Genomic DNA, 7,318 nt, shown 5'->3' with positions numbered 1-7,318 from the left:
CTGCCTCCCGGGTTCAAGCAATTCTCCCGCCTCTGTCTCCCGAGTAGCTGGGACTACAAGCATGGGCCCATCACGGCCAGCTAATTTTTGTATTTTTTTTAGTAGAGATGGGGTTCCACCATGTTGGCCAGGATGGTCTCGATCTCTTGTGATCTGCCCACCTCGGCCTCTCAAAGTGCTGGGATTACAGGCGTGAGCCACCGTGCCCAGCCTAAACCCTTTTTCTTTCTTTTTTTTTTTTTTTTTTTGAGATGGAGTTTTGCTCGTTGCCCAGGCTGGAGTGCAATGGTGTAATCTCAGCTCACTGCAACTTCCGCCTCCCAGGTTCAAGCGATTCTCCTGCCTCAGCCTCCTGAGTAGCTGGGGTTACAGGTATGTGCCACCAAGCCCAGCTAGTTTTGCATTTTTAGTAGAGACGGGGTTTCACCATGTTGGTCAGGCTGGTCTCGACCTCCTGACCTCAGATGATCTGCCCACCTTGGCCTCCAAAAGGGATTACAGGCATGAGCCACCACGCCTGGTCTTCTTTTTTCTTTATAAATTATCCAGCCTCAAGTGTTCCTTTATAGCAACACAAATGGACTAACAAATGGACTAACATGAAGCTGTTCATTCACTAATTCATTCAATCAGCATGTTTATCACACTCCTACTACGTGCTGGGCACTGTGCTCGGTTCTGGGGATTCAGATAAATTTTAGAGTCAGCTTGATAAGTTCCATGAAAATCCTTTAAGATTATAATTGGAATTGCATTATCTGTATAATTGATACCTGTATAACGTTTAGCCTTTTCGTCCTGAAAAAGGGTGTCTCTCTTCTTTACTCGAATTTTATTTAGTTATTTAATATTTTTGTAGTTTTTTGTTTATTTCATTATATATTTTGCATGTTTCTTTTGTTGAGTTTATTCCCGGATATTTTATAAGTTTTTTATTATTGTAAATGTAATCTGTTTTTTAGAGATGGGGTCTTGCCCCATCACCTTGGGTGCAGCGCAGTGCACAAAACACCTCACGTAAGCACTTGTGGAGCCAGTGGGAAGTTCTCCAGAGACCCTTCCCTTACTGTCTGCCTAAAGCAAACTGGCCAAGTTCTTTCACAAGTTTTTCCTTTTATTTTTTTTCCTATTTGGCATTTGAAACCTATTATCGACACAAGGTAAACAGTGGGCTGAAAATAGGACAGGCTGAAGGAAGGCTGAGGAAACCAGTATGAAGGCAGCCCAAATGATGAACTAAATACATTCCAAAGGTACTATTTATACTTAAGGAAGTTTTAAAAGTGAGGTCTTAACCAAAAAGCCTTTACATGGTATTCAGAAAAAAAAAAAAGAGGGGGTCACTTAAATCTTTTGGATTGACTAAAAGAGCTAAATTATGTACCCAAAATCTGTACAGCAAGGGCCTGTTTTCAGCAGGTAAGCCTATGTACAAGTAAGAACCTCTTACTCTTGTAACATTGTCCTGTTTTGTTTTGTTTTATAAGAATATATAACTCCTATCCCCACAGAGTTAGTCCAAAAGGCCTGAGTGACCTCATAGAAATATGGAGCTACCTCTAGTGAGAACTATGTACACTGTGCTGTAAATACACATATGTGTGTCCACCACCACAGCTAAGCTGTCAATGCCTTGAGTGAAGGGGTTACAGATCATTCATTTCATATCTATGGTGACAATTAATAGGCATTCAATACTTTTTTTTTGCATGAATGATAAATGAAATGATTTTACACTACAACCACTGTTTACATTAACATTCCCACCATTAGCCGTCTCCAAAATAAAAACACCAAATTGCTGCCATATTTTCAGCAGTTTTCACAATACAGTGCTTCTGGACTTTTTAATGTAAACAGACATGCTTGATTTACCAATTTTCAGAGTAGTGACACAAACTTAGCATTCTTCTTGGAATGGAAAACTTGCTGGGAAGTTACTTCATTCTTTTTCTCTTTTTCAAAATTGCATCTCGTAGTGCCAACTGTTTTTCTCGGAAGGAACGCTTATTTTTTCACCAGACATTCTGGCTATACTGCATCATCATAAAGTTCTTCTGTTTCTCCTTCTCTTTCTTTGTTGAACTGGAAAATGGATTCATTTTGGTTTTCTTCCTCACAAATTCTTTTCGGTCTGTCTTTCTAGCCATTGCAGTTGCTAGTCTTGTCTCTTTGTCAGACTTTGGCTTTTAATGAAGGCTTTCAATGTCCTGAAGAGAAAGTAATTCACCCTTGGGCTCTTCATCACTGTCTATTTCAATGTATTTCCTCTTCTGGGATTTCCCAGGGGCAGCATCAAGTTCTTTTCTCAGTTGGGCCATGCGGATTTCCTGGAAGTCTTCCTGAGTTAAAACTTGGCTGGTGCCGATGGCTGCAGCTTTGGCTTTCTGCTCCTCCATGGGCATCTTGTTCAGCTTCTTGGAGATTTCTTGCTGTTCTTCATTGGAAGAGTGTTGCACATCAATCCATTCACCATCAGCATCCTCCTTCTCCTCACTGAGACTGGTATTTTCCCATCCATCTTCATCATTTTCAGCATTCTCTTCTTTCTCACCTTCCAGAACTTCTGCTCCTGGAATCTAATCTTTAGCATCTAATTCTCCATATTCTTGTACTCTTGCTTCTAGGGAGGCCTCTGTAGGCTTACCCCAGAATTTCTTCTGCAGCATCTGAGGATTCAGTGTTCGGAAGAGCTGAATCAAAGTTCTAGCAGACGTCATTACGTTCTTATCCTTGTGTGTTTTATACTGAGCCAGGTCTTGGAGAAGTTCTTCAGTCACATGGCCAGAGAATGTCGAGCTGTTATCTCTTTTATAGCATTGATTCCTACTGTCATGACTTCTCCAGAGTTCTTGTCGGTAACAAAATTGTTTGCCACAGTCATAAGCAATGATTGAATAATCTCTGGGGGTACTAGGTGATGAAATGCTTGTGCAGCAAACAGAGGATCTTTGTTACTTCTCTTTGGTGGGGCTGCAGAAACCTTTGAAAAAAGGATAGAAAATGAAGAGGAAGAGCTCATGAATTCCCACCAATCTGGAGATGAGGTTCCTGAGCATCATCTTCACTTCAAACTTCTCCTTACTTCACTCAAGCTGCTTTGGTAGTTTTTCTGCAAAATCTTGGGGATCATGAATTAAGTGAATGGCTGAAAAGTTAAACATCTCTGGTTTTTTCTTCTTTTTTTGTTGGTTCCAATTTTAGACCATCTCATTCTTTATGCAAATGAGCATAGGCTTTTAGGAGCAGCCAGGCCACATCTTTAATGCTTTGCTGCTTAGAAATTTCTTCCTTCAGATACCCTAAATCATCTCTCTCCAGTTCAAAGTCCACAGATCCCTTTAGCAGGGGCACAATGCTGCTTTTTATGCTTTCTAGCATAGCAAGAGTGCCCTTTACTCCAGTTCCCAATAAGTTCCTCATCTCTATCTGAGACCATCTCAGCCTGGACTTCATTGTCTATGTGGCTATCAGCATTTTGGTCACAACCATTCAACAAGTCTCTATGAAGTTCCAAACTTTCCCACATATTCCTGTCTTCTTCTGAGCCCTCTAAACTGTTCCAAGCTCTGCCCATTATGCAGTTCCAAAGTTACTTCTGTATTTTCTGGTATCTCTATAGCAATGCCCCACTTCCCTGGGACCAACTTTTGGTATTAGTTTGTTCTTACACTGCTATAAAGAACTACCTGAGACTGGGTAATTTATGAAGAAAAGAAGTTTAATTGACTCACAATTCCACAGGCTTAACAGGAAGCATGATGGCAGGCCACAGGAAACTTACAATCACGGCAGAAGGCAAAGGGGAAACAAGTACCTTCTTCTTATGGCAGCAGGAGAGAGAGAGAGTGAAGGGAGAAGTGCCACACACTTTTAAACCATCAGATCTCATGAGAATCACTTACTATCATGAGAACAGCAAGTGGGAAATCTGCCCCATGATCCAATCGCTTCTCACCAGGTCCCTCCCGGACACATGGGGATTACAATTCGACATAAGATTGGGGTGGGGACACAGAGCCAAACCATATCACTACCCAAAGGAAAATAAATCAATACATTGAAAGGATACCTGTATCTATATTATATGTCTATCACAGTACCATTCACAATAGCAAAGACGTAGAATCAACCTAAGTTGTCCATCAATGGATGAATGGATAAGGGAAAGGTGGCATGTATATATATATATACATACATATATATATACATGTGTATATATATATACACATATATATATACACATGTATATATATATACATATATATATACATGTGTATATATATACATATATACACATGTATATATATATACACATGTATATATATACATGTATATATATATACACACACAATAAAATACTGTTCAGCCATAAAAAAGAATGAAAACATGAAAACATGTCTTTTGCAGCAACATGAATGGAGCTGAAGGTCATTATCTAAAATGAAACAAACCAGGCACAGAAAGACAAATATCACATGGTCTCACTCATAAGTGGATACTAAAAAAAGTGTTCACTTGGACATAAAGAGTGCAATAACACATATTGGAGACTTGTGAGGGTGAGAGAATAGGAGGGGGAGGATGATAAGAAATTGGTTAGTGGATATACTGTAGATTATTTGGGTGGCAGATACCCTAAAATCCCTGACTTGACTATGCAATCTATGCATGTAACAAAATTGCACACGTACCCCATAAATTTGTACAAATAAAAATGAAAAAATATTTTTTCAAATTATTAAATACATAAATATATATGTATATTTTTTGAGATGGAGTCTGGCTCTTTGCCCAGGCTAGAGTGCAGTGGCGCTTTCTCGGCTCACTGCAAGCTCCACCTCCCTGATTCACGCCATTCTCCTGCCTCAGCCTCCCGAGTAGCTGGGACTACAGGCGCCCGCTAAATACATAAATAATTTTTACGTATTATAAATAAATAATCTGCATTAACTCATTTATCCCACATGATAGTCTATGAGTTAGGCCTTATTACCAGTTTACAAGAAAAAAACTGAAACAATAAGGATAAGTCACTTGTCCACATTTAGAAGACTAGTAACTAGTCTGGGTGCAGTGGCTCCCAGAACTTTGGGAGGCTAAGGTGGGCGGAAGGCTTGGGCCCAGGAATTTGAGACCAACCTAGGTCCATGATGAAACCCCGTCTCTACAAAAAAATATAAAAATTAGCTGTATATGTTGGTACATGCCTGTAGTCCACATTACTTGAGATGCTGAGATGGGAGGATCATTTGAGCTGGGAGGTAGAAGCTGTAGTGAGCCATAATCATGCCACTCTACTTCAGCTTGGGTGACAGAGTGACACCCTGTCTCAAAAACCTGGCCATGTGCGGTGGCTCACACCTGTAATCCCAGCACTTTGGGAGTCTGAGGCGTGTGGATCACTTGAGGCCAGGAGTTTTGAGACCAGCCTGGCCGACGTGGCGAAACCCGACCTCTACTAAAAGTACAAAAATTAGCCGGGCATGGTGGCACACACCTGGAATCTCAGCTACTTGGGAGGCTGAGGTGGAACAATCACATGAACCCGGGAGGTGGAGGTTGCAGTGAGCCAAGATCATGCTACTGCACTCCAGCCTGGGTGACAGAGTAAGACCTCATCTCCAAAAAAAAAAACAAAATCAAACAAAAAAGACTAGTAACTGGTAGAGTCAGAATTTGTACCAGACTGTACTTTTAGGATATAATCCTATCTTTGTAAAAAAAAAAAAAAAAAAAAAAGTCAAAAAATCTGGAAAGATACACACCAAAATATGAACTGTGTTTACCTATGGTTGGGTGAAAAATACCTTTTCTGGTGCTTATTGTTCTTTCTGATTTTTCTAAAATGCACAATTTTTTTAAATGTAACATGTTTTTTAAAAGTTGGGGGAAAGAGAAGCCAAAGTGGACACTGCTAAATAATGCCCTCACAATAAGTCATTAGTGAAAGCCACCACTCATTGGTTAAAAGAGTATTAATGACAAATGATAGAGGCTTGAAAGAGACCTTTTTAGGTTATCTCATTATATCTTGGCAGAGTTTCACAAAATGGCCCCAATACTCCTTGTCACCTTCATTCAAGCCCTTTGCAACATGGCATTATAGCTACTCCCATAAAAACGTCTATTTTCCCACACTGTGACTAGCTAGTCCTCAGCTGATTCACAAATTGACATCCACCAAAATCAGCAGAGCCAGGCCGAATCTATGGAGCCAACCTGCTGACCAGTAGAAAAAAATACGTGATGTTACTTTAAGCCACTACATTTCGGGTGGTTTCTTACACAGCAATAGCTAACTGATGCAGTGTCCACTAGGATAGCTTTATCAACGTCTTTGTAAAGCCCTTTGCAAAAAGTATCTTGAAAGATCGTACATAAAAGTCTTCAGATTTGTTAAGAGGCTTCTAAAGCAGGATTCCCAGTCATCACTGCATATTAGAATCACCTGGTAGCTTTAAAAACTCTGATAGCCAATGAGCTCTCCAGACAATTAAATCCAAATCTCTTTGGCTAGGACATAGCTCTTAATCTTTTTCTGAAAGTTTCCTAGGGAATAATTCCCATATGCAGCAAAGGTAGAGAATCAATAATCTGAAGTTTGGTTTAATTACCACAACTTCTCTACACAATATGGCCCGTGAGGCTAAGCTTAAAGCTCATAGTCTTTAAAGTTCAAGTGAGTGAAACACATGGCTTCTTGGTTTGGAGTCTTATAAGCTCTTTATTGTCCCATAAGAGGAGCCTCCTAAGTAGGAGGTAAATGGGTACCATCCCTCTGAAAAACCCAGTCATTTATGAAATCCACACCAAACCCATTCCTGGAACTAAGTTCTTATTACCTGCTTCAGACACATCAAAAGTTTGCCAAGGCCGGGCATGGTGGCTCAAGCCTGTAATCTCAGCACTTTGGGAGGCTGAGGTAGGAAGATTACCTGAGGCTGGGAGTTCAAGACCAACCTGACAAACATGGAGAAACCCCCGTCTCTACTAAAAATACAAAATTAGCTGGACGTGGTGGCACATGCCTGTAATACCAGCTACTCAGGAGGCTGAGGCAGGAGAAATCACTTGAGCCCAGGAGGTGGCGGTTGTGGTGAGCCGAGATTGTGCCATTGCACTCCAGCCTGGGTAACAAGAGCAAAAATCTGTCTAAAAAAAAAAACAAAAAACCTAAAATTTGCCAAAAGACTCACATTTTATTTTCTCTTCTTTCTGACCTGATGACTTCTCTCCCCAGTGTGTTGAGTTGCGTTCCCCATCCACCCCCTTACTTTACCACTAGGAAAAAGATCTGATATGTGAGGGTCAGAGT

The 7,318-nt window shown here is 40.5% G+C and overlaps 1 pseudogene; it reads right to left on the bottom strand.

Annotated features, from left to right (window-relative positions):
• Positions 1-1,937: 1,937 nt before the first annotated feature.
• Positions 1,938-3,185, bottom strand: LOC100606011 (annotated as a pseudogene).
• Between the last annotated feature and the right edge of the window lie 4,133 nt (positions 3,186-7,318).

The sequence above is a fragment of the Nomascus leucogenys genome, chromosome 11, assembly GCF_006542625.1.
Source record: "Nomascus leucogenys isolate Asia chromosome 11, Asia_NLE_v1, whole genome shotgun sequence".
Classification (NCBI taxonomy): domain Eukaryota; kingdom Metazoa; phylum Chordata; class Mammalia; order Primates; family Hylobatidae; genus Nomascus; species Nomascus leucogenys.
The sequence above is the reverse complement of the archived record's forward strand: the minus strand, read 5'-3'. Positions and strand labels throughout refer to the sequence as shown.